This window comes from Pogoniulus pusillus, chromosome 11 (assembly GCF_015220805.1).
Source record: "Pogoniulus pusillus isolate bPogPus1 chromosome 11, bPogPus1.pri, whole genome shotgun sequence".
Classification (NCBI taxonomy): Eukaryota; Metazoa; Chordata; class Aves; order Piciformes; family Lybiidae; genus Pogoniulus; species Pogoniulus pusillus.
The window spans coordinates 28,190,451-28,200,156 of NC_087274.1; the positions used below are offsets into that span (position 1 = coordinate 28,190,451).

A 9,706-nucleotide genomic window follows, 5' to 3' on the forward strand; every position below is an offset into this window, starting at 1 on the left:
AATTTCTGCAGCCTGCTTCACTCCAAAACTCTGTTTTCTGGGAGGATGAGGTCTCTTCCAACCTTGGTGATGCTGTGATACTGTGATGTTACTTGCTACCACTCCTTAGGGGATGAGATGTAAAACCTGGAGAAAGCAGGGTGAAAAGGATGGATTTCATGTGAGTTGGTGGAGTAACTCCAGCATGCTTTTTTTTTCAACAGGGCACTACCTCACGAGCAGCAGGGGAAATAACAGCCTTATAAAGTAATCTCAGGCCTAAAATCAAAGAGGAAATCAGGAGATTGAGAAGCCCTTCCACCTTTGACAGAGCAGCCAAGTGCTGGGACCTGACAGGTACGATAAAGAGCTTAGATGTTCTTCTGATATGTTTTTTTCTTAGCCATAAGCCCCCAGGCTTTGTTCTACATGCTTAGTTAAACTGTTTTATCTTACATAAATCCTGGTAAGCTACTTTAAGACCCATCAGACTGCCTCAATTGCCATTTAAGTGTGTTGAGGTTTTTTTTCTGCACTAACTGCTTCTTGTTAAATAGTTTGACATTTATGTGTCTAGACTTGGGTTGCTTTGATATTGATTTTGTACAGAATGATAATGGAGCATAGTGGCACTATTACTTTTGCTGTCATACCCAGTAGCAATATATCTCTTTGAACTTCTTGTGTTGGGAGCAAAATCTACATGTGCATTGGTCTAAATGGAGTGGGTCCTTCAAAGCCCAGGTCTAAATGGAGTGGGTCCTTCAAAGCCAAGGTCTAAATGGAGTGGGTCCTTCAAAGCCAAGGTCTAAATGGAGCGGGTTCTTCAAAGCCAAGGTCTAAATGGAGTGGGTCCTTCAAAGCTAAGATCCTGCTTCCCACAGTTTTCCTGCTGAGACTCTTTATTTTGAGGCAAACCTGTCCAAATGTGGAGCTCCCAGGTCAATGTCTGCATAGGAAAGATGGTTGTGGCATCAGCTCTCTCCCTCACTAATGACCTTAGTGTGGGGATGGAAAGCTGCTTTCTGTGGGTTGCTTAAAGTATCCATGCTAAGCCAATAACATCCTAAGACAGTTACTGCTATCTGTTAAATGAGATGAGCTCTGGGTTGCCTTTTATTCCCACCACCACCACTGCCCATGTCTTCTGCTGTTTGCCTACCTCAGATCAAAATCATAGAATCATCATAGACTGTCAGGGGCTGGAAGGGACCTCAAAAGCTCATCCAGTCCAACCCCTCTGCAGGGCAGGATCACCTAAACCAGATCACATAGGAATGCATCCAGGTGAGTTTTGAATATCTCCAGAGAGGGAGACTCCACAACCCCCCTGGGCAGCCTGTTCCAGTGTTCTGTCACCCTTACAGGGAAAATAAATCATCCTCATGTTTAAATGAAACTCCCTATGCCTCAGCTTCCACCCATTGCCCTTTGTCCTGGCATTGGGCATCACCCAGCAGAGCCTGGCTCCATTCTCCTGGCACTCACTCTTCACATATTTATCAACATTCATGAGGTCACCTCTGAGGCTCCTCTCCTCCAAGCTCAAGAGCCCCAGCTCCCTTAACCCCTCCTTGTAAGAGCAATGTTCCATTCCCTTAGTCACCTTTGTGGCTCTGCCCTGGAGTCTCTCAAGCAGTTCTATGTCCCCCTTGAACTGGGGGGTCCAGAACGGGACACAGTACTCCAGATGAGGCCTCATCAGGGCAGAGTAGAAGAGCAGAAGAACCTCTCTTGACCTACTAGCCACAGCCTTTCTAATACACCCCAGAATACTGGAAGGAGTCTCATTTGGCCATGATTTAAACAGAATTGCATAATGCTGCTCTTCTCCAAGCTAAAGAGCCCCAGCTCCCTCAGTCTCTCCTTCTAAGAGAGGTGTTCCATTCCCTTATTCATCTTTGTGGCTCTGCACTGGAGTATCTCAAGGAGTTCTATGTCCCTCTTGAACTAGGGGGCCCAGAACTGGACACAGTACTCCAGAGGTGGCCTCATCAGGGCAGAGTAAATGGGCAGGAGAACCTCTCTCATTCTACTAATAGCATATACCCCAGAATACTGGAAGGAGTCTCATTTGTCTGAGCATGATTTAGGCAGAATCACACAATGCACAACTCAAGCAAAGAGTTTTAGACAGAAATTAATGTAAAAGTCATCAATTTTCAGGGAAGAAAACCCATGAGGTAGGGAATTTCATACAAGGAGATACACAAGCCAGCAGAGGGAAAGTCAAATGTCAACACCTTAGCACCAAAATAGCTTTACTCTTGAGGCATTCACATTAAATATTGTACTAATTTTGTCTGCTGGAGTCTTCAGAGCCAAGCTGATGACAGTGTTGACCTCCAAAACTGCCCAGCTGTTTGCCTCAGCATTTGTTTCAAACCTTTGATAGTGCAAGGATCTGGAAGTCATCTTTTGTGAGTGGAAAGAAAGAGATTTCACCTGGAATTGACTGAGTTAGACCTTTTCATGCCTTTTCTTCCTCTGCCTCTTCCACTGGTGTAAAAGGGTTTCTGTTCCTCTGTCTTTCTTCCTTCCTCACCCTGCTGGTAACTGGGCAGTGGAAGTGTGTGAGGAGGTGTACAGGGAGGTAGAAGCTCAGCTGCCCACTCATGGCTCATCCTTCTGATGTTCTCAGCTGCACAGCTTTCCGAGGTACAGTTTGTGGTAGCCAGGTGGGGTTGGTCTCTTCTCTCAGGCAACCACCAATAGAACAAGGGGACACAGTCTCAAGTTGTGCTGAGGGAAGTACAGGCTGGATGTTAGGAGGAAGTTGTTGGCAGAGAGAGTGATTGGCATTGGAATGGGCTGCTCAGGGAGGTGGTGGAGTCACCATCCATGGAGGTGTTCAAGCAAAGCCTGGCTGAGGCACTTAGTGCCATGGTCTGGTTGACTGGATGGGGCTGGGTGCTAGGTTGAACTGGATGAGCTTGGAGGTCTCTTCCAACCTGCTTGATTCTATGATTCTATTAAAAAACCCACAAACAACAAGCAAACTAAAACTGGCAAGGTGTCCACCCGAAAGAGCAGCCAAAGTGACTCTTTGCTAGATCACAGACTGATTTTTACCTTGGAATGGGGTCACAGAATCAACAAATCATAGAATCAACCAGGTTGGAAGAGACCTGCAAGATCATCACCTTGTTGATTCTGTGATTCTTTAGCCCATCCCTGGGCTTGAGGCTTTTTCAGCCTGCCTGGGTAACCAGTGAGCTCCAAATTTGAAGCTGTACAGCTGACAAAGCATAATTTTAGGAAGAGAACTAAGAACAGGAAACAGGGGCTGGTCCTTTAGTGATATAATGAAACATCTTTGAATCAGAGTGAGCTCATAGGCAACAGAAACCCATGTCTGGTTAGAGCCTATCACATCTTTCCTTCATGGGTACTGGTCTTTTGCTGGGGAATAACAAATGTCTATTATTTATCCTCACCCCCAGTTCTGGCTACAATCATGGAGCAGTTGCTGGTTGCAATAATTGTGATATTTTATACAGCTGTGTGACTAATTTGACCTCAAATTGGTTTAGCTTAAGTAGTTTTGTTTTCATTGCATTATAGGTTTCTTTTTTCCCCTCTTTCTCTATTTAGTTGCTTAATGGAGTTAACAAAATAGATACAAATGGAAACCTTCATGGACCAGATGTTTCTCTCCTAGACTGCAAATACCACAGGGTGCATTAGAGACAACTTAATAAGCCTAATAACCCAGTGGTGGTCCACAGAACTTGCCCGTTTTAGCTCTTATAAAGTCTTGTTAAAAAGTCTACTGCCATTGGCTTCACTGAAAAGCACATCCTTGCTCTTCCAGTCCATAAAACACCTTGGAACTGGTGAAGCTGCTTTGTAAACAGTAGTAAAATCAGCTGGATAGAGAAACTGGGATGGAGTAACTGAAAACATAGACTACAGCTATGTCACAACCTGTGGGCCAGCTGTGGTAGAGCTGGCAATATCAAGCTATGATGAGCATGATAGCAAGAAAGAATCATAGAATCAAGCAGGTTGGAAGAGACCTCCAAGATCATCCAGTCCAACCTAGCACCCAGCCCTGTCCAATCAACTAGACCATGGCACTAAGTGCCTCATCCAAGCTTTGCTTGAACACCTCCAGAGTAGACCACTGGTGAGCAATGAAGAGTATGTTCCCTAATAGCTCATTTGGTGGTCAGGTAGAGAGCTGGGGCTTCTTAGGCTCTGTGACTATCCTGCTGTTGGGACACCTTGTAGGCCTTTGAATTGCCCACTGACACAACCAGTGTCTCATGTGGCACCACCAGCACACCTGAGGATCCTGGACTATCCCTGCTTTGGAGGTGTCTGTCCACCACCTGCCCCAGCGAGCAGTGAGAGGAGACTGGGAGCCTACGGAGTGCTGTACCCTGGAATCAGCTGAGGTCTTGAATGCTGCTGCAACTGGAAGTAAGTTTGGAGAGGCAATGAAAACTTAAGGGCAAGAAATACTTGGGGGTGGGACACTGGACAGAAGAAGGAAAGGAACACAGGCAGAAGCCTGAGATATCACCTCAAAGATATATCAGAAAAAGACCAATAGGTGGAAACATGACACAAAAGTGATGATGCTAAATAAAAATGGATAGGACAAAGGAAGGTTGGAGCTTGGAAAAGGGGGTACTGATAGATAGAAAAAACAGATGGAAAGGGAAATACAGGATAGAGAGGACCAAGAAGAAATTGAATACTCAATGACAGGACAAGGGGCAATGGGTGGAAGCTGAGGCATAGGAAGTTTCATATAAGCATGAAGAGGATTTTTTTCAGTGTAAAGGTGACAGAACACTGGAACAGGCTGCCCAGGGGAGTTGTGGAGTCTCCCTCTCTGGAGATATTCAAGACTTGCCCATTCCTGTGTGATCTGGTATAGGTGATCCTACTCTGCAAGGGGGTTGGACTGGATGAGCTTTAGAGGTTCCTTCCAGTCCCTGATATTTTGTGGTTCTGTGATTCTGTGAATTGTTCAGGTCAGTACTAGCCAGAGTGAGCAAAGGTTGTGCCAACAGAGCCTTACCCAGAATGTACCAGATGGGTTTCATAAATGTCTGTTTGTCTTCAAAGGAGAATTTGGGTTCCAGCTGCCTTTGATATCCAAATGAGCATGCACTAAGAGAGCTTGGTGCCTGGGAGATTTCACAGTCCAGGAACTGGACAAGCATTCCTGCATTTTAACATGATGTCAATAATCAAGTGTGCTAGTTTGAGCCTAGCTGGGATATTTTGGTGAGAGGAGTTAGATGCTAGGCTGTGAAAAGGAAACACTGGTGATGTCTACTGCACTCATAGGCTTGCTGAGATGTATAAGAACAAGAAGACAAATGTAGATAGCACACCAAGTGTTGGAACAACTAAACAGGTGGCCAAGAGAGCCAATGGCATCCTGGCCTGCATCAGGAGCAGTGTGGCCAGTAGGACAAGGGAGGTTATTCTGCCCCTGTACTCAGCACTGCTCAGGTCACACCTTGAGTCCTGTGTCCAGTTCTGGGCTCCTCAATTCAAGAGAGATGTTGAGATGCTGGAAGGTGTCCAGAGAAGGGCGATGAAGCTGGTGAGGGGCCTGGAACATAAACCCTATGAGGAGAGGCTGAGGGAGCTGGGGGTGTGCAGCCTGCAGAAGAGGAGGCTCAGGGCAGAGCTCATTGCTGGCTACAACTCCCTGAAGGGAGGCTGTAGCCAGGTGAGATTGGTCTCTTCTGCCAGGCAACCAGCACCAGAACAAGGGGACACAGTCTCAAGTTGTGCCGGGGAAAGTACAGGCTGGATATTGTGAGTAAATTGTTGGCAGAGAGAGTGATTGGCATTGGAATGGGCTGCCCAGGGAGGTGGTGGAGTCACTGTCTCTGAAGATGTTCAAGCAAAGCCTGGCTGAGGCACTTAGTGCCATGGTCTGGTTGATTGGACAGGGCTGGGTGCTAGGTTGGACTGGATGATCTTGGAGGTCTCTTCCAACCTGCTTGATTCTATGAACAAGGAGTAGATGACAGAGATGGTACATGTTGCCTCCTCTCACTCAGAAAGAAAAGGATTCTCTTTGTTGGGAGGTAGACCTTTTTCCTGACTGCAATGAGAAATAGGAATGGATGTAGTTAAAATAGCTGCAAGAATAGCAATTCTGGTTCTTTGTAGTCCAGTTGGGAACCACTCTGAGAACCGGGCACATGACAGCGGCACAGCTCCCTAACTAACCTGATAACTCGCAGGCGTTACAGGTGGACCAGCTCTGGAGTTATGAGACTCAATAAAAGTAATGGTTGGACAGATATTGAGTCCATAAAATGATAGCAGCCAGGCACAGACTCTAATGTGGTGCAGATGTAGGTGTAGCTCTCTGAACAGCTTGCCCTCAGCTTCAGCAATAAAAACGTGTGATGTTTCTAGTACCCACCACCAGCCACGTGAGAGAAAAAGGGATCCAGCTGTTTCCAATCCAGAACACACCACCCTAAAAACCAGCTGATATTTCAGACTCTTTGTATTCTTCTCCCCTGCACATGCAGGAAGTATTAATGGTGACATGATTGTATGTTACCATGGTTTAACAAAATGCTCAGGAAGACAAGCTGTGTTAGCAGCATTATTCAGACATTTAATAGCATTTATCCTTTTAACTTCATTAGAGTGCAATGCCCCAAGGCCCACAGAGTTATTTTTAACATGACTTCAGACAGAAAGGGGTAACTTCTCCTAGGAGCAGGCACTGGCCTCTTCACAGAGATGTATAGCCAAGGCTCCAGGGTACAAGAAATAAGGAGCTGCCATTTCTGTCTCCCCTCTGCCCTCCGCCTTCCTTCCAACCACTGCATGTGGTCAATACTCTCCGGTTTCTCCTCAAGGTCAAACACAAATGTGCCTGGCCCTGAGGCCTTCACAGATGTTACCACTCTCCAGATGTGAGCACATGCCTGTCCCTTGTCCCTCCTTCCTCCTCAAAACCCAAATCTATTTAAGCTTGCATCGTTGCCGATATCCCGCTTCAGAGCACAGTAAGAGCTGAGCACACATCTCTGTGTGCATCTGCACCAAAACCAACCCTGCTCTCAGTCCAGAAATCCCTAGAAGTTCAGGACCATAGAATGGCTTGAGTTGGAAGGGACCTTAAAGATCATTTAGTTCCAACCTCCTGCCATGGGCAGCCTCCCACTAGAGCAGGTTGTTCAAAGTTGCATCCAGCCTGGTCTTAAACACTTCCAGGGATGAGGCATCCACAACTTTTTTGGGCAACCTGTTTCAGTGTCTCACCACTCTCATAGCAAAGAACTTCTTCCTAATGTTCAATCTAAATCTACCCTGCTCTACATTCAAGCCATTGACCCTTGCCCTATCACCACAGGCCCTTGAAAATAATGCCAATAAAGGATGCCAATCGTCTCCATAAACTAGGACTCGCCATTCTCAGGTTGCTCCACTGATTCCAGCACTGCAGGCAGACCTTCAGCCAGTTACATCTGTTGGAGGGTAGGAAAGCCCTGAAGAGGGACCTTGACAGGCTGGATGGGTAGCAGAGGCCAATGGGATGAGATGTAACAAAGTCAAGTGCAGGGTTCTACACTTTGGCCACTACAACCCCAAGCAGCGCTACAGGCTGGGGACAGAGTGGCTGAGAGCAGCCAGGCAGAGAGGGACCTAGGGGTGCTGATAGATAGTAGGCTAAAGATGAACCAGCAGTGTGCCCAGGTGGCCAAGAGAGCCAATGGCATCCTGGGCTGGATCAGGAACAGTGTGGCCAGCAGGACAAGGGAGGTTATTCTGCCCCTGGACTCAGCACTGGTCAGGCCACACCTTGAGTGCTGTGTCCAGTTCTGGGCTCTTCAATTCAAGAGAGATGTTGAGGTGCTGGAAGGTGTCCAGAGAAGGGCAATGAAGCTGGTGAGGGGCCTGAAGCACAACCCTGTGAGGAGAGGCTGAGGGAGCTGGGGGTGTGCAGCCTGCAGAAGAGGAGGCTCAGGGCAGACCTCATTGCCATCTACAACTACCTGAAGGGAGGCTGTAGCCAGGTGGGGTTGGTCTCTTCTGCCAGACAAACAGCAACAGAACAAGGAGACACAGTCTCAGGTTGTGCCAGGGGAGGTCTAGGCTGGATGTTGCGAGGAAGCTGTTGGCAGGGAGAGTGATTGGCATTGGAATGGGCTGCCCAGGGAGGTGGTGGAGTCGCCATCTCTGGAGGTGTTGAAGCAAAGCCTGGAAGATGAGGCACTTAGTGTCATGGTCTGGTTGATTGGCTAGGGCTGGGTGCTAGGTTGGACTGGCTGAGCTTGGAGGTCTCTTCCAACCTGGTTGATTCTCTGATGATTCTATGATGTTTTTTTTCCCCTTTAACTGTTCTGAGGAATGGCCTTTTTGTCTCTCCAGCTTATCTTTGATGTAATCTCCTTGGCTGGCATTCACCACTCCTAATTCTAGCCATGTCAAAGTACATATGAATAATTAATTGAAATGATGCATGATGTATTTAAAAACCATGTTATTACAGAGGAAAAGAGAACATTTAAAACATGCTAAATAATCCCCACAGTCAGTTTTGACTATTCAATTGATATTACACCCCAAATTTGCCTACTGTACAACATTGGCTTATGTTAAAGAAATCACTTTAAGGACAAATGATAAATGTGCAAGAACAAAGGATGAACAGAGGATTGTTCAGCTCATTTCCATGCAACAGTGAGCAACAGAAGCAACAAATATGGTGGGAATAATATGCCAAGTTGGCTGAGTTTTCCTGGTACGTGTCCAAACTAGAAGGTGAGTTCCCCTCCCCCCCGCTCCTTTTTATCCTCTGAGTAGTCACAGATCAGGACTCATTTGGGTAGCAGCACTGTGGCATGTTGCCCTCAAATTTCCATTGCTCATTTATTCCCAGCTGAGTCAGGCTGCTGTAGGAGCCCCCTGCACACCTCTGGCCTTCCCACTCCAGCTGAGTCAGAGGAGGGGATGCATTGCCCGCGCTGAGGACAACAGCACGAGAGGCTGATAAAGAAAGGGCAAGCTGAGAAGGATGGCTGAGGACCTTTCCCCAAGGAAAAGAGCTGCAAAGGGCAGCAGAGACCACCACATCACACGGAGGAAATGAGAGGATGAACTGCAAGCGGCGAGTGGGAAGTAGCAGCTGCTCTTCCTCAGGGGCACAAACAGACCTCTAATTACAGCGAACAACGCCGTCCCATCAAGCAGAAGAGCATTAGCCATGCAGCTGAGAATGCCTCAGCCAAACTGACAAGTACTATTGTTTGCATACACTAAGTAAAGGAAAACAGCACAGGGGCACCCCCAGACACAAAGCAATGGGCATGGGGCAGGCAGAAAGAGCTAAGAGCACAAAAGGAAAGAGTGTTTTCTTTACAAGGACAGAAGATGTCCAAGGGCACTTCAATAGCAGCGCTGTAGACAATGTACTTTAGACAGATGAGAACTTCATTAGATCCCAAGGATGGAGAGGTGGAGCAAGAGAGGTTCTGCCTCAACACAAGGGGGAACTTCTTTACTGTGAGGGTCACAGAGCACTGGAACAGGCTCCCCAGAGAGGCAGGGACACCTCCCACTGGAACAGGTCATAGAATCATAGAGTCAACCAGGTTGGAAGAGAGCTCCAAGCTCAGCCAGTCCAACCTGGCACCCAGCCCTACCCAGTCAACCAGACCATGGCTCTAAGTGCCTCATCCAGGCTATTCTTGAACACCTCCAGGGACAGCAACTCCACCACCTCCCTCGG

The 9,706-nt window shown here is 47.3% G+C and overlaps 1 long non-coding RNA gene across 1 annotated transcript; it reads left to right on the plus strand.

Moving 5' to 3' along the window:
* Positions 1–203: 203 nt before the first annotated feature.
* LOC135179783 (uncharacterized) lies at positions 204–9,366 on the plus strand. The gene is made up of 3 exons (XR_010304128.1): positions 204–336; positions 8,580–8,719; positions 8,858–9,366. It is a non-coding gene; the product is annotated as an uncharacterized LOC135179783 (long non-coding RNA).
* The last annotated feature ends 340 nt before the right edge of the window (positions 9,367–9,706 follow it).